The 26,363-nt window shown below is 41.6% G+C and overlaps 1 protein-coding gene across 1 annotated transcript in view; it reads right to left on the bottom strand.

Annotated features, from left to right (window-relative positions):
* The window catches only part of dlc1 (DLC1 Rho GTPase activating protein), a 62,033-nt gene extending 37,111 nt beyond the window's left edge, over positions 1-24,922 (bottom strand). Inside the window, exons 1-2 of the mRNA XM_083909701.1 lie at positions 24,887-24,922; positions 9,396-9,429 (exon numbers count right to left, since the gene is read on the bottom strand). The gene's annotated coding sequence lies outside the window, so the exon portion shown is untranslated. The remainder of the gene's footprint in view (positions 1-9,395; positions 9,430-24,886) is intronic.
* Positions 24,923-26,363: the final 1,441 nt, after the last annotated feature.

Here is a 26,363-nt window from a genome sequence, read left to right as displayed (position 1 = left end):
ATATTCATCATGTGGTGTCCTTCACTTCAATAGGGAGGTGAGGCCACAGGGCGCTGACCTTAAGATTCAGCAGGTACATTCTATTCCCTCCTGTGAAAAGGAGGCACACCAGCACCTGCACCGACTTGAAGGGTGTCGATATTTTAAACATGACGCAGCCTCAGTCTTAACCCTTTTATAGCCATGTTTCCATCATGGTACGGTAAAGGCTTGCGTTTCGACTGAGAACTGCACCTTTACTTGGCGCTGTAGTATGACGTTGTACCGCTGCGCCGACAACGGATGACATTTAACGCAACACAACAGACAACAACACAATGGAAAAACAATGGATTTTCTCTACTTGACGTCAAATTATGTATGAGAATAGACTACGTGGAAGAAGAAAAATCGGTAACAAGGGAGGTCCACCTGTACCAAACCATTACTCTTGTACTACAAGGGAAGGGTACCAAAAAATGGAACGGTTGGGGGCTATTTTGGTAATATTCCTAATGGAAACGTGACAAAATACGTACTGTTCTACTCGTTGGAAACACGCCATAAGAAGATCACTACCTGCTTTGAAAAAAGGCCGGAACCCATGAAATGTTTCCCAGTCATATCTCTGGTAATCCATTGTTTTGTTCTTCTAAGATGGAGGACTGTCTTTATTATTTAAGCCAAGCTGCTGGACTAGTTCACCATGGAGTCTTTTCTATTGGACTCACAGCTCATTAGTTATACATGAGATCTGTGGTAGAAGAAGAAGAAGAAGAAGAGAGAGACAATAAGACCACTGCAATATCCATGCATGAAAAAACAAACAGCAGAAAACTATGTAATCTAATATGACATATGATATCCTTAAAAATGCCCGTACATATCAGCAGCAGCAGCAGCAGCAGCAGCAGCAGCAGCAGCAGCAACAGCACAGGTCCATGAAATGTGGTTTTGTGATCAGATGCATCAGAAAAGCCAGTTCACATTACAGATGCCTTGCAGTGTATTCTGTCCTCTCTCTCTGAGGTGATCACAAATCATTTTACCCCTTCCTGTTGTCCATCCAGGACAAGCTGACACCAGCATGCACAAAGTAAATAGCAAGCATGTGTGCTAGTTTACAAGCAAGACAAACAAACGCGTACACATATGTACACACGCGTTTACGACTGCTGCGTCACTCACCTGCAAGTCGACCCTCTCGTGTGTTCTTGCCGAGCATATCGAGAGCTTTGGATGTCGATGACTTTATGTGATCGCCGAAAGACCTCTGCAGCAGCAACAGCCTCATAGAGCGAGACATGCTGAATTAGCATCTAGCACTAAAATGTCACACTCCTAACCTAGTCCCCACACCAGTTCCTGTTTTGATTAGTTTTTTTTGCAGGGGGGGATATTTATAGTCACCGATTTAAACATTGTCCGCCCGGTGTCTACATCTGGCTCTGCTCGGTCCTCAGCTTCCTGCCCTCCGCCTCTTTCTCACTGTTGTTCTGCTCCTGTCAAGCCTCCACTCCCGTCTGCTGCAGTAAGCATCAGTGCGGTAACTGCTGGGCCACATCCAAGCAGTGCTGCAATGCTCTCATATTCTATTCTGCCAGTGTATGTGAGAATGTGTGTGTGTGTGTGTAAGTGTAACTAAGTGCTCACACAAGCTCCAGTGCTCTCTGTGAATATCTAATAGTAGTTCAAAGTCACTTCTCCCCCCCGCCCCAACTTTTTCATTTCACATCAGATCTTCTTTCTTTTTACTTAGCTTCTCCTCTCTGTCACCTTCGTCCTTGCCTGCGCCTCTGTTTACACCTGCCCTGCTCTGTCTAGACACAGGGAACATCAGCGCCGGTTATATAACCCATCGCTCAGGCAGCCTGCTTGTTATGAAGTCCCACCTGTCCTTGCGGACGAGCGGCTTTACGACATCACAGGACCGAGGGCAAAAAGACAGGAAATGAAATCGATGAAGGGTCTAATAAAAATACAATTTGATTCACTCAAAATTATTCAGTGGTTTTTCCCCAGAAATGCTTGGTAGTGAAAATGGTTTTGTAACATATAGTGGGATTTAACACTGGGATGTGTTTTTGTCTCCTCACGAAACACGGAAACCCCCGTCATGCACAGCTAAACGCTCTCCTCATTCATTCATCCATGGGAAATAGTTCAAGCAATGGCATGTCTTTACTATAAATATCTCATGGCTGCAACATAATATACCCTAGGCTACACACACACACACACATGTGCAGCATTCGTAGTGAGGACCAACATAGATATAATGCATTCCCTAGCCCCTTACCCTAACCTTAACCATCACAATTAAATAATCCTAACCTAAACCCAATTCTAACCCTAAAGCCAGGTCTTAAATCTCAAAGATGTCCTTACTTACGCAAAATGTCCTCACTTGTATGGTTTACTTTGGGTCCTCACAAACAACACACACACACACATTAAGAACCCACACATGCAAACCCAAGATAATCCATCCATCCATGCCATTGCAAAATATTGGACTGTGGACCTTATGCAACGATATTTAAGCAGATGAGATGGACAAAAACAACACAATGGAATCCATTACTTAGACTGCTGCTGAGCTGATCCGATAATGCTGATTTAGCTTCGATTAAGCAAGCGCGACTCTCTGGGGTACTGTGGGGAAGCTTATTACTGTAACACTCTGTAACACTGTGACTTGTGCATTTATTATTGCACGGTGAGTTTGTGCTGAAGGACATGACGTTTATAATGTCCGACATACTTACTGTTTAAAGTGTCATTAATTACATTACAAACCCTGAGTATGAAGCAATTCCAAGGGCTCTGGCTAAGCCTGTATATTATTACCTGCTCATTAAAACTGATCTGAAGGGCGGGTGACATTGTCGGGGTGGAACTGGACTACGCAGCATCCGGAACCTCACACCCACTCAATGGCGCGCTTGTCCAACACAGAATGGTGTTCAGTGACGGACTCGTTCAACTTCAGTGTCAAACACTCTGGAAGATTGGACTAATTCAATGAACCAACTGACACTATCAATCATTTGGGTAATATCTCTTATAACGCACATATTTCTTGTAGGGCTTGCAGCTAGCGATTATTTCCGTCATCGTTTAATCTGATGATTCTTTTCTCCGTTAATCCAATTCCAAAATCTGGAAATGATGATGTCCCCGAATGTCTTGATTTGTTCAATGATTTATGTGTTATATGGAGCAAATAAACCAGAAAACACTCAAATTTTAGAAGCTGAAAAATCAGAAAAACTTAAACCATTTAATCCATAGTTCACAATTAATTTAGTAATGTAATAAAAAAAATGTTGCAGCCCTATGTCATGTATATATATATTATCGGTTGCAAATATTGTGTTTTCTAAATCTTATTCCTTATTTTCCTTCCTGAGTGTTGTTTTAATTCACCCATTCGTCATATCATATTTATAAGGCACACAAAGTGTTTATAGTTTGCTCTGTTGTCCCCAGGTGGTCTACAAGAATCAACTAACTGTGCATCAAAGTTAATGTATTGGAAAAAAAAAAAAACTTGCCACATGCTAGTCTTTGGACATATGTCGCTTGACATTTTTAGTGCGTAGTTGTGAGAAGTAAATGCATTCCACACTAAGCCCACACTTAAGGAAATCGACCAAACGCTCCAGCAAGTGAAGGTAATGTACCCAGCGTTGGCTTATTGCAGCCTGCTGATAGGATTGTGCTCATCACGGCCAATTGACTTAATGGTCTCTCAAGGTTTGTTGGGACTGATAAGGCTGGATTGGTCTGCGCTTCTAAGATTCTAAGAACGACCTCTTTAACGATGTTGTAAAACGAGGATTAGGTAAGGATACGGAAAAACAAACGTCCTATAAATGTATCACATTTTTTACTACCCGCCATGACACACATTAACACCTGAACCAAATGAGCTTGGGTGCATCCAAGAGTGCAACGTTTCCAGATCAGAGTAGATCAGTAGTATCAGAGTACTTTTCGGGGCGGATCATCAATCGTGCACACTGTGGGTTGTATTTAGTGAATTACCTATACCCAGCAAGTTTCATCGGCACGGATGCCGGTCAAATGAGTACATCTATGTATGTCCTTCAACTTTTGGTAAGCAGGCGACCAGGGTCTGCTCTCTCATTGGTTCTGTCCAGATCCGAAAGCAAGCGAACTTATTCGAGTAACTACATGAAATATTCCGCTAACGCTATAGCCTGTTACTTATGTAAATAGCTTATCCATGTAAGCATTACCTGAATAATCCCGCATACTGGCAGGGAATAACCTGAATAAGACATCTGGATTATCGCGAAGCTCTCCTCGGCTCGTCCTCCTCCGTCAACGACCATCATGTTTGATCTTTAATCGCTAACTTCAGCCGTTTTTTTTTACTTTTCTTTCATTCATAAACAACTTTTCAGCTGCAGCTGTACATCGAAGATCTCAAGAGGTGCATCGAGGCGTCATCACACCACAGACCTTCACAACATACTGACGTTTTATCACCAGCCGCCACTGGCACTTTCCCTCTCAGTGCTTCTGGTACAGTTCACCTGTGATAAGAGGGCAATAAACAGCCTGTAACTAGCCTGAAAGTGTGGATGACCGAGGGAAACAATGGAAATCCCATGCCTCAGGAAGGACAGTCTTGCCAAATGCCCCCCTCTGTCAAACCTGAGTAGATCCTGCCAGTGGAATGTACCTACATCTAGAAGGAGGTGGTTACCTGCCAACACACTGACCCAGATATGGAGACGGGGGGCGGTGAAAAACGAGGACGTGGGGGTTGTTTTTGGGAGGACTTCAAACGATGTATATAAACAGTATATGTGCGTCTATCATCAAAATGCCTTTCGCAAAACAATGCACTCTATTCTTTACAGCGTCGGTATGTTGGAGCATGTATGTGTGGGCGTGCCCACGTGCTATGTAATTGTGTCGGAGCTCCTTTGAAGTGACCGTCTGCTCGATCGCTTGTCCTGCTATCAAATGTGTTGTCTGACCTACTTTCACGATGTTTACTTCCACATCTGAAACTTTTACACCTTATGATACGAGTTAAATCGGGGGATACAGTTATTGCTTACAGCAAGACATCAGACAACCAGGCAACTCAAATTATAAAAAACACACACATTTCCCATATATATAGTATATCCAGACACTCTATATCTGAGTCTCCTTCATGTTCTAGACAAGCTCTCCTCCAGACATCCAGACAAGGGGAATAAACCAGCCAGGGTGTGACAGAGCCTGCTGAGCCAGGGCTGATTCATTAGCCCGGGGACAGCTCAGGCAACTCACACCATCAACAACTGGCAGATTTACGGTACCCTGGTTATGAATGGATGTTGTTGATGGGTCATTTCAGATGAAGCATGAGTTCAAGGAGGGGGGTAAAAAATAAACCTCAGTTAAAATTATGAACACTAAAGTAGGGAGGGACTGATGCGGGAAAACACTTCTTGTTTACCTTTGTTCCCTCCATCTTCCTTTTTTTTTATTTGGACAATGTGAAGCAGCTTTACGCAAACAAAACTCATGGTATAGGTCATCAGTGGTAAACATATATAGATGTATATATAGAAGAATTATGATATAACTACCATTAAGGCTTTTGGTATAGTGTGGTGTTTGTTTTCATAACTGAGTTCAGCAAATTGACTTCCTGTTGTAAATTCCCCTTCATGCAGAGGGGACGGGAAAAAACCTCTCCAACCTTAAAGAAGGGAAAATCTGATATAAGAAGTTAAGTTAACATTTTCCCATCTTAGACTGTGTATTTATAGAATTTAAGATCATTCAATATGAATACTGTGAACATACCTCAGCCCAATTTAACCAAATAAACTACAATGGGTGAAATAATAGCATTAAATATATATTTGCTTAGAAGGAGAACAGTTAAGATTGCACATATGGGAGTGTGAAATTAGAAATGGAGCCAACTCTAGTATGTTACAATACAATAATAGTCTCTTCACACAGGAAGCAAAGGATTAAGGGTGTAATATGGGAGGAGAGAGAAGAAGGGAAGGTGTTGAGGCTGGCATAGACTGACAGAGGAGGCCAGGAATGTGACCTTGCACAAACAAACCAACTCAATGTACTGTGTATTGAAGGGTGGCAAAAGAAGGAAACTAGAATTACGGCTTAACAGGTTTACGTCTCCCTAAAACCAAGTCAATTTGCGGGTTGACATCTGACCGCGGTCATATAATGAGTGCGTATGGACGGACAACCTGAACGCGTTATGCGTGAAGCATTGTGCCGCGGCTGTCGTCTGTGAGGAGGCAAACAAAGTGGAAAGTAATACAGATAATAAGCGGATTTGGACTAAGTGTAGCTTCATTACGTACTTTCTCAGATGAGAGCAATGTCCTTATTGGACACAAACAAGATGACAGTCACTTTAATTTCACAGGAATGTTCTCTACATTAAGTGAAAACCTGTGTGGGAATTTGCCCATTTTGAGGACTGGAGTTGGAACCAGAGCACACAGTAGATAAAACAGATTCCATCTGTGTGTTTTTTTAATTAACATTTTTGGTAAACGGGCCCAATTCCACGACACTGCTGTTGAGTCAGTTAGTATAAAGCTCAAAAACCAGCAGGAATAAGCACTCGCCATAAAAAGTGGTGTTAGTTTTGGAGCTGGGTTTTCTGCAATAAAAAGAATAAACCATTTTTTAAATGGTAACATACATCAGAAAGGTTGAAAACAATGGTCAGACAAACAAAAACGAGTTTGGATTAAGCAATAATATGATGACAAATAATGGGATTCCCAGAGGTCAAATCTCAGTTCTGGTGCATTTGTGAATCAAAATGGGAAAAAAAAACCACAGCCATATTCAAATACGGCTTTAAATACCAGTAAATTAACGTGGAATTCCTCGGGAATTAACAACAGTGACTACAAGGGAAACGGTGGATAAAGACGGGAAACAAAAAGGGGTGGCAGACGGTCAGAAATGATGAGACGGGTTATTCACAGGAACGACCTAGTGAAACCCCCCCGTCCCACACAGGACCCCGTGGAGAGTGCTTAACCACTTCCTCTCCTTCCTCAGTTTTCCTTACCTCCTCCACCCACGACCAGAGTAAGTGTTTCAGACTATGAGGCCGAGACAGAAAAGAAACTGTGAGCATGAGCGACTATGAATCCAGGCAAAAGGTCAGGCTTTAAAACCCTGCTGTTGGTTGGTTGTCCGACAGTGTGTTCTGTTTATATATCCCCGGTGGTTTGGGTCAGGAAGAGTCTGCATGGTGCTACATTTAACAAAGTTCTTAGCTGTTACTCTCATCTACACAACTGTTCAAAAGTTTGGGGTCACCTATACAACTTTTTTTGTGTTTTCCATTAAAAGTAACACTTTTATTCATCAAAAAAAAATATTCAAAATAATAATTCTGCCCTTCAAACTTCTTCAAAGAACCAGAAAAACTGTTTTCACCTGTGCTAACATCATTGCACAAGGGTTTTCAATGGATTTCTAATCACCCTATAGCCTTCTAGCGCGATTAGCAAACACAATGTAGCATTAGAACACTGGAAATGGGCCTCTATACACCTATGTACATATATCCCATTTAAAACCAGATGTTTTCAGCTAGAATAGTCATTTAGCACATTAACAATGTTAAGAGTGTATTTCTGATTCATTTAATGTTGTATTCATTGAATAAAGTGATTCTCCGACATTTCTAAGTGACCCCAAACTTTTTAATGGTAGTGTACATGGATGAAGATCTGATGTGTCGATGTTCATCCCATTCTTTCATTGTAAAGTTCAACCATCGACAATTACTAAGTAAATGAGGCCTGACAGTCACACATTATATGGTTGTCCTTTCTTGCCATTTCAGTGCATCCCACAGAGAATGCTTCTGAACAACAGGTTGTCCGTTGTAATTCTGGCAGCACAAAGACACATCCTCTTTGTGCACCAAGTAGAACCGTGACACTGACCACTCCACAAGGTACACTGAGCGCCACAGGGAGGCCATTAACTGCGCCCGCGACAGAACACGGGCTATGGAAAAACTTCACGTTGTTCACTGGGGTGCTTCTGTTGTCAAAGAGCACAGTAAAAAAATGAACCATGAATGAGTCTTTCATTTGAGTGCAGTGCAGCAAGAGCCTTCGGGGCATGGTGCGTGATGTAACACTGTCACAAATGTGTCATTCCCCAAAGGCTTAAATTGTGGAGATACAGAGAGGAGCTTTGAAGTGTCACAATGAACACAGGGCTTTATGCTCCACCAAGTCCCCCCCAAAAAAATCCCATCATGACTCTACCTCCCCACCCCCAAACCCACCCACCTCTACAGAGTCCTGGGTTCCATCACACAGACCCAGAGATGGAGGTTACATAACTTGACTTCAGCAAGTCAGACAGACCCCAAATGAAGAAAAATGACCAAGATTGCTTGATCCTTTGAAGTTTCCACCGTGCCTCTTTTTTTGCAAGTTTTTAGACTCGATGTCAAGAACATTTGAAGTTGGCCTTTTGCAAAAAGTAGGGCTAACGTATCCGCGCATAGAGCAAACATTCTGACAGCTTCTGCACATTTCCCATGAAATGCTACCAGTAAGTGGCAGTAATTAGAGGAAGAGACAGAGCGAGTGTGAGCCAGAGCTCCCCGCAGGCTTTAAGACAGCAGGGGGCAATATGAAAGCCCCGTCCTCGCGTCGAACTACCTCTCTGGTATTGTTTACTAGTGGACTAGTGACGCAGGGGGGTGTTTAATGAACACTGCTCCCCTGCTGGCCATCTGAAAGTAGGTCTGTTCATCCATAGTTTCTTAATGACCCTGTGCATTACTGGCAGACTTCTGACAGAGCGGTCAGAGCCAGACTGGAGGCAGCAGTCACTCCAGAGTGAGTTTGTTTGGATCATAATAAACCTTAACAAATAAATAGCAAAAGGTTGTGCATTGGAAGGCCTAAAGCAGAACAAACAACCAATTAAGTCCAGCCATAAAAAAAGGGTGTGCATTTGTATAGATTTGCACATTTGTTATCCTCGGTTCAAAAGGTTTTCTGCACTCAACATCAAGTCTGGCTCTTATCTTCAGAAAAGCAACAGACTTGATGGTTCAGTAGATGAGTCTAGGATCTTATCTGGACTGGCATCCAGCGTCTCTCACAGTAGCAGAGTCTGTCCACCTCCAACTCAGAAACTCCTTTCTTTCTTACCCCATGTTGTGAATACCAGAGAAGCCTATCAATCAGATGTTGTATTGCAGAACCTCCCCTACATGACAGCAGACGAGGAACCACGCCAGCTCAACGGCAGACAAACGTCATGCTATCAGCTTTAAACTACCCAGATTATCATCTGGTCAGCCGTCATCTACATTTGAACGGAGCACGGGAAAATAAAAACAAAAGACTTACCAGCGTTTTCTTTCTCAGGAATGGCAGATGTGCTCTGGGAAAGACAAGAAAAGAAAAAAAACAACACAACATTATAGTCAAGATAGTTTGGTTATGATGTATTTTTACTTTGTGTGATGTCATGGAACCATTCAAACTGACCAGGCCTGTCCCATTTAAGTGTTCCTACATAGAATTAAAAAATATAGTTCAGGTAATCTGAAGTGTGACTGTGTGAGCTCAAAAGACCGTTTTACTTCCCACGCTACAAGATGCATTCATCTTACAATTGTTAGCATAGGCGAATTAAAAACTTAAGACAGCACTCAATAGTATTTATTTTATCAGTAGGATCATCTAAATGATGGATTCAAATTGAGACCAAAGTAAAATATGCAAAAATAGGAACCATCATAACACAGGTTCCGGTTCTGGTTCTGGCTTTGGTGACGTTCTGGAACCTCAGAACCTTGGTGCTTTTCTGGCAAACCAGCCCTCGTTCACGCCAATTTAAGAGGAACCAAACTGGGAGGATGTTACTCCTCGTTACTTAGGCGGAAGTAAGCGCAACACCGGTAAAATCTCGTCTTCTGAACCCTCAATATCATTTTGTACCTTTTTACCTGATTTACCTAATCTGTGTCCTTAAGTCTATGGACTTTGGTGCGGGAGAGTGAGCATTTTTCAAACTGTCTGACACTGAACTTATTCTTAAGATATCAAAGGATTAAAAGATACGTTCATTTCATGAGGTAAACCTTTTGTTAAGTGGCTAACAAAAGGGACGTCCCTACTAGCAACTACATTTTTGGTGAGAGCAGGTCACCAGGTCTCGGGCTGGTTCTCAGGCCTGGGGGGGGCGTGCACAGTGCAGTCATCGATGCCTACATGCCTCAGACAGCCACAAAAAAAAACCCTGAACTATCATTTGAAGTGTGTTTGCATGATCAAACGGCTACAAATAAATGCGATGACTAAACTGGAAAACATCAATCTTCAGAACGAATGACATGCCAAAATGTCTGCAAACTTCATGTACATTCACACACACACACACACACACACACACACACACACACACACACAGCATGAAATGAATGAGGGTGCATAGTTTTCTGGTGTGCACACGTTTTAATAAATGCTTACTAACAGATAATAAATCCACCAGAGACTTCTGAACAACATATCACGTCACTCTACATGATTCAGTGTTGATTCAGCCCTCAGAGAGGTGGTCTGGAGAGACATTACTGATAAAATCGTAACACATTTTCGAGCCGATTGTCATCATTCTGCCCTGTGTAATGTGTCCTTCTTTGGCTTTGTTGGGGCTTTTTATAAAATACTTTTTTTTGGGAGGCTTTATCCTGTGTGTGTGTGAGTGTGTGTGCAGCAGTCAGTTGGAATGCAAAGGTCTTTTCTTGCCTCTGACTTTTGACCTCAGGTTCCTTAAGTGACCTCCACACCCTGATCTGTTTTAATCCACACTCCGCTGGAACAGATCAGACTGAGCGAGGTACTCAATGACAGCCTAGCTCTTCCTCTTCATTTATAAAATAAATGCTTTTTCCCCCTAACAATTAGAATCATTTAGCTGTGTCCTGCAGTCACACAGCAGGTTGGGAAGTGCACCAATTTGCTTTCTTTGTTTAGAGTTACATAGAAATATGAATGCCACTCTCATTGTTCAATGGTAAAGTTATATATAGCAGCTATTTAGTTGTCTCTTTTGCACAAAGCCTGAAAACAAGTAGAAAGAGTTGTTTACAGTGACACAATTATCATTTCTAAATGGCAATGTAACCAAATCTAAGCCACGCAGGGGTAAACAAATGAAAAGAACAACACAAAACCAAAAATAATCCTGCCTTTCTTTCACATCTGGAGTCAGAAAACATAATAACACAGTAAGTGGTTTATGCATCGCTCTGTTATGGCCGGGACGTGAACCCTGAACGCAACTCGCTCCTTACCAGCTGAGCTACCGGGGGACGCCGTGACTCACGTCCTGTGGTGTTTTAAAAGTGTGTGTACGCGTGATTGTATGCAGTGGGCCGGTCTGGGCCGGTCTATTCCAGTCCGTCCCTGGCCGTAAATAATACATTATAAAACCGATGCTGCGAGCCGTCTAAAATCTGACCAACGGGCCTGTTTTAGATGGACTCCAATTCACTGTCTGTACACTTAACTTTATCAATGCGGTAATATTTTGGCAAACTTAAAACAAAAGGAATGACTTAAATTGAACATATTCACACTACAGAGCATGTTATAACATGGGCAAAAACGCAGAATGAATCATTATAAGCAGGAAAGTGGGACTACAGGGAGCTCTTACATTTTATGACGAACCAGTGCAGGTGTGACACAGTCTGAGTGAATACAATGGCCGCTCTCATAGGTGAGTTTGTTTTTGCTAAACGTGTGTCGGCTGATTGACTCTTGATAAAGTGTTGTCTGGGTTTCGATCTGTCTTACTCAGATTCTTCAGAAGCCAGTGGGGGGAGATGTCTAAACCATACACACGCTTTATCTAAAATCCCAATGGCATGTCTGCTGAGATGTGGGTCTTTGTGTGCGCGCAACAACTAAATGTGTTAACACGTATCTGTGTGTATACATTACCGTTCAAAAGTGTGTGGTCACCTATACAATTTTTTCTGTGTTTCCATTAAAAGTCACACTTTTCTTCATCAAATGAGTTGCAAAATGAAGAGAAAATATAGTCATGACATTGAGAAGCTGTTTTCAGCTGTGCTAACATAATGCACAAGGGTTTTCTAACCATCCAATAGCCTTCTAACGCTATTAGCAAACACAATGTACCATTAGAACACTGGAAATGGGCCTCTATACATCTATGTACATATTCCATTAAAAACCAGACGTTTGCAGCTAGAATACGTCACCCGGCTGGCCTGGGAACGCCTTGGGGTCCCCCCGGAAGAGCTGGAGGAAGTGTCCTGCGAGAGGGAGGTCTGGGCGTCCCTTCTCAGACTGCTGCCCCCGCGACCCGGCCCCAGATAAGCGGTGGAAAATGGATGGATGGACATTTGCAGCTAGAATAGTCGTTTAGCACATTAACAATGTATAGAGTGTATTTCTAATTCATTTAATGTTATATTCATTGAAAAAAAGTGTTTTTCCTTAAAAAAAAATAAGGACATTTCTAAGTGACCCCAAATTTTTGAACATTTGTGTACATGCAATTGTGAATAATTTGCCAGCACACTTGTCAATGGGGACAAGCAGCGGGTAAAATTCCCTCTGTGGAGAAATTACCTTAGAATTAACTGCTGATTAATGACCTAAAAAAAAGAAGACACCGGGGAGAAGCCACGGCCAAAGACTCCCACTCACCCAACTGTCACTAAATCACCAGCACAAACAGAACAACAACAGTAAAGTGAAATCAGAGATAGATTTATATTCAGTGCTGTTTCAGCTGTTCGGGGGCTTCAGTAATATTAGCTCTGCTTTTTCAGTCACAGCAGTGACCTCGCTGCGTTGCCCCCTCGGTGAGTAAAACACAGTGAGTGGTGCAAGAGTCAGACAACAATAACAACCTGTTTTAGTCTCTTCCCCCTGAGTACAACTTGAAATTTTAGTGCAGATTAAGACAAGTCTGTGTATTCTTATTGTTGAAAAGGACCAAAAAATAAAGACCCATAAAACACCATAAGAAAAAGGCAAAGGCTGCGCAAGAGACACACAAAGTTCTGAGTTGGTGTTTATAGATACACCAACAACGTAAGAAGCCACAGGTAGAACCTCTCACTGCCTCTGGAGGTGAGACAGTGAGTGAGCAAAGAGCAACTGGAGACTCAGGGTAAATGAAAACTCTCCACATCTGGGCTTCATCAACACAGATCAGTGCCACACACACACCTGATTACAGTGAGTTGATTCTCCCACCACTCCTCACAGAGCTGCAAAGATTGAGTGCCTCTCACAGTTCTGTCTTTTGCATTAAGGTCTGCATTGACAATAAAGCTAACTTTGAACTTTGTTTTAAGTGCACTCTCCAAAGTAAAACGAGGCAAGGTTTGTCAGAAAACTGAAGATGTCGTCATGCTGGAACGTAATCTGGAACAATCTGGAATAATGTCCGCTACAGCTGTTTCCATACTCATGAAAAAGCAAGTGGGGCTATAATAAGGAGCAGATATATTCTGTCTGTCAGGTTCTGTGATGGACTGCTCCATCTCTAGTGCGCAGGGGGACTTTTACAGCTTGAAACCAGCACTTGTACTGTTCTTTTGCCAGAAGCTTTTCATGCACTACATGAGTCACATGACCTCCAGAGCCCTATACTATGCTATACTGTACCACACTATATTATACCATACTATACTATATTATACCTTACCATACTATACTACACTATATTATACCATACTATACATACTATATTATACCATACCATACTATACTACACTATATTATACCATACTATACTATATCATAACATACTATACTATATTATACCATACCATACTATACTATGCTACACTATATTATACCATACCATACTATAATATACTACACTATATTATTATACCATACTATACTATGCTACACTATATTATACCATACCATACTATAATATACTACACTATATTATTATACCATACTATGCTATAATATACCATACCATACTATATTATACTATAATATACCATACCATACTATACTATATTATACCATACCATACCATACTATAGTATACTACACTATATTATACCACACCATACTATACTATATTATACCATACCATACCATGCTATACTATACTACACTAAATTATACCATACTATACTATACTACACTAAATTATACCATACTATACTATATTATACTACACTATATAATACCATACTATACTATACCACACTATATTATACCGTACCATACTATATTATACTATACTACACTATACTATACTATAGCATACCATGAATACAATGTATCCATGATAAAAAAAAATCTCATACTGTGGACTTTTTCCTCCAATATTGTGAGAATTATGAGGTCACTTCCTCATTCCACTCCATAATATAGCACGGATGTGGAACTGACCTGCCATTTAGATTTGTTAAACAAGAGTTTCAAATGTTGCCACGACACTGTTAAGGAAGCAAACTCCCCTCCATTCACAGATATGTGAAGGAAACATATACAGGAAGTGTCGCACAAATTGGAAGACGAGACCCCGACTTACTTTCACATTTAAAAATAAGGTCTACAGTTGCCCTGTGAGCAGCTCCTCAGAGAGATGCTGGTTATCAGAGAGTGACAAGGTTGATGGGGGGATGAGCTGGTTAGTATGCTAATGTCAGAAGAAGCAAAAGAAGTGATTCAGCTCCTGGTGAGTAAAGAAAAAGTTTGCGTTAGAAAATGTGGTAAGTCAACAGCTGTCGCTGCCAGTGTTGGCAACGCAGAAAACACAAAGAGCTACAATTAGCAGTAACTAGATGTTTTCGGAAATTAGTCGACTGTGACTCATCTTTAAAGAGTCTTTATGTCTTAGAATGAATGGGTTTGTGGCTGAGAGCAAAAGTAAGGTAACATAAAACCCCACAAAACTACTTTTGTGGGGTTTATAGAATAACATCACGCAGAGATTTCATCATATTAAAGTGCAAAGGTGTTAAACATGAAATATCTTAAACTAACTTTCCTACAGCCTTGAATAACAGTCAGTGTGGGAGGTCTGTGAGGCTCCCGCACATTTCTGACATTGCAGTTCAACTGCATGCACACTTCCTCGTGTGTAAACAGCACACCACAGGTTCCTGTCAATGACCCACGAAGGTCTCTTACACGGTGTAAATCTCACCTTCACACAATTCCCTGTTTTCCTTCATAATAACGATTACAGTCGGACAAACGTGCGCGAGCGACTGCAGCGCGCGAGAAGAATGTCAATGAATGGGTGCCAGTAAGTACCAGTGTTTTCATTGTACTGTGCAACCCCCCCCCCCCATGGCATGCCACATCGCAAGCTTGTCCCTGTGTGGGGTTTGTCTGGGCTGTGTCAGGTGTTCGACTGGAGAGCTGTAAGCTGCAGAGCAACCATCAGCTGCCTCATTTACTGCCACTAATTTACTGGATGTGGGTTGTGTGGGGGTTACGGTATGTGTTTATTTTACACATGTGCATGTGGCCTACAAGCATGTGCGCCTGCATGATTGACCACTGCAGGATCATTACTGGCATTACCGTGGCCAGAAGCTTAGTAAACGACGTTTTTTTCCCACGAGTAAATCTGCAAAGAAACGGTTGACTTTCCAAGGAAAAATGTTTCATTTGATCAGCAAATTTGCTTTATTTTATCAATGAACATCAAACCGTGATTATTCAGTTCGCCTTTTGTCATGTGAGAAGTGCCTGGAACAACAAACATGCAATACTTTCTATGCTGTTTTATGTGTACACTCTTAGAAATAAGGGTTCCAAAAGGTCCTTCTAAAAATACTGAGGTTCTACCAGGAACCATTTGCTTGCTTTGCTTGGTGACACTAATGGTTCCAGTCAGAACCATTTTGATACAGAGAACCCCTGAAAACCCCTTTCCCCAAGAAAGGAAAGGGCTCTTGGTGGAACCTTCCAAAAGGTTTCCAGGTGGCTTTTATAAAAAGGTTTTAGCTGGAGCCAAAAAGGGTTCTACTTAGCACTTTTATTTGCTAAGTAAGACACTTTTAAGAGTGTACTTGGCTTTTAAATAGTTGACGCCATCTCGATGTGTAACATACCCCATATTGTGCACTTCATAATTCAATAAATGAAAGTATTCTTCATATTTTGGGCATCATTTCAGACATATTTTCCCCCAAATTAGACATATTTGATATTTTTGAATATAATGGGATCTTGGAAGAGCATTTAGTCATGTGTTTTACATGAGTTTTACATTAGTAACTATTTGAATGTTTGATCAAGCTATCACTCAAAGCGTCAATAAAAGACTATTTAAAACTGTCAAGTCCAGCTTTTCACAATTCAAAAAAGTAAAAAAAAGTGAAACAATGGCATTCAGAAACAGTTCTACATTTCCAGTTACTGTGCTTGCATGTGGCAGGATAAGCACAAGCTTTTCCGTGTGAGTAAATTAGAGTTAGATGTTAAGCAAGCCGTTGGCATGTAGCTCTTGCAAAACAAACCTGAGCAATCCAACATGCCTCTCTCATTCCCACTACCACTCTCTCAACCCCAGCCCCCCCTGCCCTCCCTGCACTGCAGCTGCAGTATGTGTGTGTGTGTGTGTGTGCAAATGTGTGTGACCACCCATGGTCTATGCTGGTCGAGGATTAGGGGGCTCAGACTAACCCAAACCTTTTTCTCCACCACTTAACGCAAATGGCTAAATTGGTGCAGATGGCTTATGGTCGGTTAAGGTGGCGGCTTCGGCGCTAGACGTATAAGGTAACTGTGTGTGAAAGAGGGAAGAGAGACTGAGGTAAGTGTGAGCGAGTGCACACGGCTGCCTGTCTCGGACCTTTGGAGATGTTATCTGGTGCCGATTTCTGTTCTTTGACTGGCGTGAATGTGCACTTTCTGCCCCGCACTTATAAAGGAATTTATTCACCGTGCTCTGTCGACCCCTGGGTGCATGTACGCGGGGAAACGTGGGAAACAATTTCATTTTTGCTTTCTCCCCGAGTACCCCCCCCCCCCCCCCCCATGCATCCCCCTTTTCCCCATTTTAATCATTTCCACATGTCACACTTGGAGTGTGTCAACAGGAAGTGATGCGAGGGCTTGGTGTAATGATGCGTTGGAACATTTCCTGCAGAAGAGGTACATTAGTGTCCAGATGTTGAATTTAAAAGCTATTTGAAAAGAAAACAACTCTGAAGTCAATTTGGCAACACTATTTAAGTTGTGTCAGAAACATGTACATTGTATAAACACTGTATAACACTAAAAGCCCAGGTGAGTGGGTTTGCTTTCTGTCTCTGGTTGTGTTGGGAAGTTAATGATTTCACCATGCACACTCTGACACACACACACACATATATATACACTGACCAGTCGCTGAGGCCTCTCGGTCAGCCTTGAGTCATGAGATTATGTTCTGTGTGGGTTGATTATGAGAGAATGAGAAAACGTGGATGTGCACACACACAGAGACAGAAAGACACACATCTGCCTTTGTTTACACGAGAAAGCTGAAGCAACAGGCCATCTGGGATTTAGTGCTGGGGCCCTGGAGCATAAACTGTGAACCGCTGACTGGCCCTTGGAATCGATCACCGGGCGAGACAGTAACTCTTAACGTCTGACCATAAGACTCTCCCTTCCAAAAGCCGGATTAAGTGGGTTAATCCACCTACTGTCATTCATTGTCAATCCTGATACGAAAGCCGCCTGACTTTAGAAAGCATTTCCTTTATTATATTCAGTACATTTGTGAGTTTCGACTTTTTGCACATCAGAGGTACTGCAGCTGTCATGTTTATCAAATAAAAAAAAAAGACCAAACAACTATTAAGTTGAGCGCTACACTTGTGAAATGAAAAGCACACTGCACAATGGAGTCTCGAGAGATGAGAACACAAGCGTTTTGTGTCAAAAGTCTATTAAGCAACACTTTACAATGACACACAAACAAACACACTTCCAATTTCCTGCAGGGAACTCCAACATAAACATCATGAAATACATGCTCTAACAAAACTGTCGTGAATTTATTACCCGGTGGGAAAAAAATTCCACACTGTGGCATCTCTACCTGTTCACACAATTCATTCCATTTTTATGTGCAAAGGACAAATCAGACCAAGTCTCTGCAGATTGATTGATTTAGCAGACAAACTGAAAACCACATGGCTCAAACTTTTGGCATGCAGCTTTTGGATTGTTGCATCATTCCTGCATTTCCACTTATTAAACTGATTATAATAACACAAAAGATTGAATCTGTGTTTTATGGACCAGAGCCTCAACTGCATCCATACGTTTCTGGTATAAATCAGAGATGGTTAACAACACAGAGGGATTAGACTGTTGTCTGTGGAAGACATAAAGCGTGTCGACTTCCCAGTGGATGAAACCTTGCTGGGGTCACAGTTTCGTTACGCTGTGGCCACACACGGGACGATTTCCAAATGGTTTTCAAACAACAATACATACATACAAAATTGTGAGATTACTTATGGATACGTTGAAGACGCGGGACCACACACACTCGGACAGAAGCAAGTCTGACATCGAGACGACTCCAATCAAGCAAATGACAAAAAGATCATGTCTGTGAATACCACACACTACTATGGGATTGTTTGGCCAGGAGACCTGATCAGGTAACACCTCTCTAAGACAGAATAAGACAAAAGATGGACCTGGTTAGTGGTTATAGTATAGTATTTAAAGGTGCCATATGTAAGAATGTGGCCAAAAACGGTTACTACACTCAAATTCAAAATACCGAGATCTTTTAGGTTTCGTTTTCTGACGTAACTGGCAACCCTGTTGTTGCTCGGCAGCTCAGACTCTACTGACTGCAATGATGGGTAGACGGCGGTGGGTGGCGCCACATGCCAAAACATGATTTCAAAACATGATTTGCAGTCTGCAAAAGATTTTTTTTAATGCAAATATTTTGGCTGTACTGCTGTTGTTGGTAGGTTCAGTTTGTTATATGAACATTATTCCTGAGTCTCTGTGACATATTAGGAGGATTTTATGGCCAGTTGCTTTAGATTTATTACATAATGCACCTTTAATGCTAATTTGTAATTTCCATGTCTGCAAATCAGCTATTGTCTGCAGGAAGTAAATGACTATTGTAAATTTCCCCACTACGGGACTAATAAAGGACTATCTTATCTTAAATGTTTATGGATCAACTATGCATGCTCCAGCTTGCACAATATACTGTACTGGAACGGAATAGAATACTGGCTCAAGTAGGCACGCATGGGAAGCCAGACTGACACTGACCTTTGAGTTTTTTCACCCAGGAAACATGGAAAGTAAACCAGGTCACTTCATACACAGATACAGGAGCAGATTGCATTCCTTGCTCTACATTAGAAATGAGGGCAACGACGAGTCATTGGGAAAGACTCAGGAGTGTCTTGGCTGAGACTCATGTAACTTCAAGGCAAACATGGATAAAACATTGAGAAACAAAAGCGTAAAACACATGCTCAAGCTGAATGCCGCCAATTAAAAGCTGGAAACCGCAAGCCTGAATCAGTATCGCTGCTATCGCACCTGGTTTGACAATGCATTCCTGTATACATGTTTCAGCATCTGTGAATCTGTGTGTGTGTGTGTGTGTTTCTGAGCGTTTGTTTGTTCCTCGTGTGATTTATGATGCTTCATTATCAGCAGGCTGCAGGGGTGTTTCCAGATGTCTGTATTTTCCAGTCCTTCACCAAGATTTACTGTCAACAAGTGTCATCATCCTGCACTTTCTTCTGTCTCCTTTATGTAATGGATGAGCGTTTTTTTTTTTTTTTTTTTACAGCAACAAACAGAAGTGATGTTTTCAGACTGAATGAAAGACCACATCACACAACTATGATGCATTTAGGTAAAAACTCCACATGGAGTCAATAAATCACATCGGTGATAAAGATGATGTATTTTATGTGGCATCAGACCGAATGTTGTCATATAAACAGACAAACATTCCCATTGAACGCACAGTGTGGAGATTTGGGCAATAACTGCCTTCCGCAATGATGCTCAAACAAACAAAACCGTTTAGTGGAACAAATAAGCTTATTGTGGTAAATTTCACGATGGCACGTGCTGTGATTTTTGGATTACGCCAGCGATTTTGGATTACATTTGGATTACGTTTTCGACTCAACAGCAAACAACAAGAGACATATATTTATTCAATGTGTCCTTTCTCGTGTTCCTGGAGTGCTCTATCCAAAGGCTTTAGCCTTGGATTGGCAGGAAAAACAAGATTTCCTTGTGGGGGTGGAGGAGAAGTTCATTCTCCACATCCTGTCCCAAACACAAGCCTTTTCTTTTTTTCATACCCTCTTTTTTTTTTTGTTTTAAATCACAGCGTTTGTCTCCATGTTACAGCTGTGCTCAGCAGGGGAGTGACCTTGGGGACAATGACACCACACAAAGCTGGCCAGCGTGGCCATGACCAGAGCCACTACTGGCACCCCGTGTCAGACTGAATGGCGGTTGGTTTCATAGCTCACTGACTCATTATGGCCTACTACGGTCTTGAAGCCAAGTATGTGGGTGAAACGTAGGCACACTTAATTATGCCTGCTGCACATGGTGTTGACTGTTGACGCGAGGGGAGGGACAGAGAGAGAGAGTCGGGAGAAGATGTAAAAGTGCAGTAAAAGTAGCAGAAATATATTGGCTTTTGTCTGAGTGGGACGCGGAGAAGGTGTGGTTTGGATAAAGGATGTTTGGGGGACTGTGAGGTTGCCAAACCGGAACACAGAGGAAGAACAGAGCAGAGATCTGCTTGTGACCTTAGCACGCAAACCACAGCGCTTCCATTGTCCACCGAACCACAGACAGATAAAGAACCGTGTACATACATAACTAAGTGACAGGGAAAGGTCTCTCTCTGTCTTTCAAAATTAAAAATATCTCTGAGTCAATCATCTCCCCCCCCAAAAAAAGAAAGAATCCTCTAATCCTAACATGTTTGGAGAGTTCTACCGCAAGTCAGTTTCAAACAGTGGCAAAAACCGCCAGAGGAGATGACAGACATTGTGTTTGGAGCGATGTTGCCCTGGAGACAGAATACAGATCCAAACAAAGGGTTAAAGGTTGCCCTGTAGTGGAATGTTTACCAAAGACAGAGAAGACATGGGCTGGTATAAGGGCAGCGCCCTCTCAGTGTCTTCATATGTAATGCCTCCGTGCTAAATTTAACAGACAACCGTTCTTTGTTTCTGGTCCAGCAGCTATACTCTGAATCCTCTTTAGGGGATGTGTCTTGCCGGTGGGAATGCCGAGCACTGAAGGTGACTGATATGTTGTTTCCGACTGTAACTTTCAGAGGAAGGTGGTCAGGGGTCAGCAGCCTCCACCCACCTCTGTGCCTTGGCACATCCTCTCGCAGCCACTCGTCTCTAAAAATAGAGTCACATAACAAATACTTTGTGCACAATGCATAACCTTTGCCACTACAGATTATACTTAAACATTCTAATTAATGCTATTAATATAAATAAATATAAATATAAATGATATAATACTCTCTTTTGATATTAAAAAACAACTTTTTTCTTCTATGATGATCAACCACACCTGTGGCCAACCTATAGATGGCCACTACGCTGACCTACATGGGATACTTGAGTAAAAGTATAAGTATCTTACCAGAAAATGTCTTTGGTAGAAGTTGAAGTCAATTTTTTTTTAAATAATATTACTAAAGTAAAAGTCTTAAAGTATCAGTATCAAAAGTAATTTTCTGATACAAAATGTACTTTTTAATTCAAAAAAAGGTTAAATTCCATGGGTATGAAAGATGGGTGAATGGCAAAACTGTATACTCTTAGAAATAAGGGTTCCAAAAGGGTCCTTCTACAAGGGCTGATGTTCTACCTGGAACAATTTGCTTCTGAAAAACCCTTTCCCAAAGAAAGGCTTTCTCAAGGGTTCTTGGCAACACTGATGGTTCCAGTAAGAACCATTTTGATCCAGAGAACCTTTTAAAACCCCTTTCCTGAATAAATGGTATTAAAAGGGTTCTTGGTGTAACCCTCCAAAAGGGTTCCTGGTGGAACCTTTATAAAAAGGTTCTACCCGGAGCCAGAAATGGTTCTCCTATGAGGACAAGCCGAAGAACCTTATATGGTTCTACTTAGCACTTTTATTTCTAAGAGTGTAGTAACGAGTAATAAAGGTGAAATGTAGTGGAGTATAAGTACATAATTTATTTAGGAAACGTAGTGGAGTAAAAGTAAATGTTGCTTAAAATATAAATAACCTGAGGAAGATTCACACTGGATCGAAAAGATTGTGTCCTCAAATTAAGTTTTTGTAGCAATGCCGTAAGTGTGCCGATCTCCTCATAGACCACATGAGTTAACATGAGAAAATAATCCACAAATTGCTCAATAATTCAAATGATTACTTGCAGCCAATTTGTTGGCTTTGGTGTAAGCCTGTACACAAAATCAAACACACCTGTTGCTACACAACTATGTAGGTCAAACAACACGGTAAGACACCTGCTCCACTAAGCAAGTAGTTGAGACCTGCCAACAAAAACACTCTTAGGCAAAGAATAGCATTTCCACCATGACAAAAAAAAACCAAAAAAAAAAACACCTGCTGTGGCACAACATCCGCTAAATACAAGACCCATATTTGATGCAAGAATAACAGCCACCTGCTGAAGGCTAACAATAACCACCAGCTATGGAGTTTAGAACCAGTTCACTTGAACCCAGTGTCTTATCCGCACGGCAGCAGCGAGCGAATGACACTGCACATGTGACTGTGCCCCCGCTGTCACCAACGTACACAGCCACATACCAACATTTATCATGGTTACATAAAAGACAGAGTGAGTGAGTATGTGCTTGGGACAGTCACGACCAAAGTGTTACACTAGATACGAGGAGGGTGTCAGAGAGAGTAATAACAGCGTCGTCTTGCATAACGTAGCATGAAATGGAAGGAATTCATATGTAACAATGACAAACACATACACAGACGCGCGTACACACACGTCTGCCCTTTGCAATCATCATGAGAAGAGACAGTAACATGACTTTGTAGTTATACGGCTGTTCCAAGTGTGTATTTTACTCCACAGTGATGGTTTCAGAGACTTCTTCTTTTATTTAACTTTAATTATTAACATTAATTCGATACTTTTACAATGTGACAGTGCAGTTTTATGTCATTTAGAGCAGGGTTTCTCAGTCCTGGTCGTGGGGACCCCACTGTCCTGCATGTTTTAGATGTTTCCCTGCTGACCATTTGAATCAGGTGTGTTGAAATCTTCTTCTGGACCAGGATTGAGTATCTACAGGCTTTGGATTTCTGGAAATGGGCAGTTAATCTTGCATATCATGTTGATATGTTGATCTAAAATCCTGATATTAAAGGAAAAGGGCAGTTGGGGGGGACAACATAATGATAAATACTGAGCGATGACAATGTTATGTCAAATTATAATCTTACATTCATGTTCCATATGGTAAGAGTTGATGGTAAAATGCTGGAGCTACACACTACCTCCCCTGTTATTCAGAGCTGAGTAGTACTTTAGTATAATCTACTAAATTATGCATGTTTATCGCTGTGATAGTGGAGGAAATAAAACCTCGACCTCCGTCGTGGCTCTTCCTCACATCTGCCTCGTGTTTACATCATTTAAAGGATTTGTATTGTCTAGCTAAAAAGATTAAGTGGGCGTCACAAAACCTTCACTGTGAAAGGACTCGACAGACCCCATACAACTATTAACCACTGAGAATCCCCTTCATGGAGTCATCATCTGTTTGGCCTCAATCAATCACCCAACAGGGTTCTCAACTGTAAAAATCCTCTTATTAGGAGCAGTGAAAGTCGTGTTTACCCAAGCTTATAGTGAGTTACTTTGGGTCACGGCTGGAGTTTATGGAAACAGTCGACCACAGACAAAACACATCGCACATCTTTGAATATGTTGATCTGTGCTCCTTAAATTAACTACAAAGCATTCCTCCTTTTTGTGTGAAGTAAAGTTGTGACCACGCAAGAAGACAAAGCAATGTCGATAAGGAAGTGCTAGATGTTCCTTTTCGTCAAGGTATTCTTACATTTCCACAGGTTACCGTGTTTTATTTTTTATAAACAGAAGCATCCTTCTTCAAATGTTGTGTTACGTGCTTGTAATTATGTCTCAGTATTTCCTTTTACAGTTTAAATCACACCATTACGTGCAAAAAGCATGCATAAATAGCAACTTGTGGCCTTGTTCACTTTGCCCTCATTCTGAAAACGTCAAAAAGGCAAGGCTGACAAAGTCATTAAGTGAGCAAGCAAGGGGTTTGAAGACATGCGTCTCACTTGAAGTGTTTCCCCCTGTCCCTCCACCTTTCCCTGGCTTTTCACCTCCCAGACCCCCCTCATGACCTCTTTGTTGGGGCGAGGGGGTCTACATCTTTGGAACCAGCTAATTATAGAGTTTTAACGTCTGCTTGGCTAAGCCCTAAGTGCTGGGGGACATTCCTACAATTAGGAAATTCAGTGTGAGTTGATTTCAACTTTTGAAAAAACTGCATCCCAAGTGAATGTTGTATCATATCAAGCAGAAAAAAAATCTTCAAATATTCTAAATTGATTTAGAGGTGTACTTTTAACACAGATTATTATTATTATTGTAATTCCCATGGATCTTTTTGGGCAAGTTTTTGAAATGTGAACGTTAAATGAAGGTTTATAAAGTCTTGAAGGTGTGTGTTTGTCATGGCGGGTCATCGGACAACTCATAATGACCTAGATATTTTGGCGTGAGCTCACACTGATTATGGTGCTGATGTAGTCTCGTACAAACACGGCTCCTGACTTACCCCACTCTTAGGTTTTGCTCCGAGCGCAGGCGCAGGGTTTTGATGTGACGCCGACGCGGATCCTGATTCAAACTCCTCCTGCACACGCACAAATAAGGTTTCAATATGTGTTTTTACAGATATAAATAAATACATTTGATCAGTATTAGTACAAGAAAGATGAAACATGTTATAGCAGTTAATGACCACTGGGGGACATACACTTGAATGAATGATTCGAGTCCATAAGATGTTATACATTAATAAACATGCAGCTCTCGTGATAATCGACACGACAGTTGCTTGTTTTGTACCAGGTTTTGTCGTCGATGTAGGGTGGGCGTGCTGTCCATGGAGGAAGTGGCACTGAGGGCATTTTCAATTTCCTGGTCCAGCTGGTCCAGCTTCATGAGCAGCAACACCATCGAGTCCAGTCGAGCATGTTCCCGCTGAACAGAGACATATCAAAGAAACAGTATCTTTGTCAGCGAGGTGTCCTGGGTGTGATCAAAATGACAAAAATAGACCAAAGGAATAATCTTCACAGCTTTTGTATTTGATCTGAACCAGGGTGCTGTTTGTTATCTTGATGCGTTTCATGTGGTAGAGTCATAACCGTTTATAAACAGCATCACTCGCTCATTAAGATCGCATCTATTTGTAGTCACTCCAGCTCAGGGTACGTTTGAAGTTGACATCAAGTGTTAGTTTTCTCACGTATGCTTTGTTTTTCATCTCGATCACCTACTGTAGCACCAGCTGCTATACAAGTCATATTCTATAGATTTATACGCTTGTGTAGCAATAATCACACTTTATTTCCATCTAAATGTCTAAAGGGAAATGGACAAATACCAAACTGGTATGCAACTCTGTTCTGTTATAGATTCCCATGCCTCTCTTCCTGGTCCATGTTTTTGACCTCGACTAACCAATCCTCTTCTGCCCTCCTGCATGCTCCCTTGTTGTGTTCTATTTTTCCCGAATCTCCCTATCTTCTGCAACAAATCAGTTCCAGTGAAATCACAAGGCTTCAAAGACAGACGAGCCATTCAAACGCCCGTGATAACAAGGCTCACACTGACCTCAGGTGGTGTGCCTCCAGTACAACACGTTAAATGTTCACACGCCACATACCACACCCCTGCTATACCTTGTTTGTTACAACATTTCTTGCAAGGTCAAAGACGCCCCTTGTCGCGGGGCTCAGGACCTCATCACACAGCTGTCTCATTAGTCCCAAACAAACCTTATTACAACACGCACCCATAGACCCTCTCTTAAAGCACTTTATGGTGCTGAGCTCATGGGGCGCAGCCACAATGGCTGTATGTTTTCTTGTCCTGCATCTTTTACTTAATGTGATGCACTTATGTGGGATCAATGAATTACTTTTACAGATGACATAGACATGGCTTGAAAATGTTAGAAAGTGGGTGTGCACGCCCGGTGACAACATTAATTTGAGTCGTGACTAATGCTAATGCATGTTCAGATA

Source organism: Microchirus variegatus (genome assembly GCF_963457635.1).
Source record: "Microchirus variegatus genome assembly, chromosome: 23".
NCBI classification, from domain to species: domain Eukaryota; kingdom Metazoa; phylum Chordata; class Actinopteri; order Pleuronectiformes; family Soleidae; genus Microchirus; species Microchirus variegatus.
The sequence above is the reverse complement of the archived record's forward strand: the minus strand, read 5'-3'. Positions and strand labels throughout refer to the sequence as shown.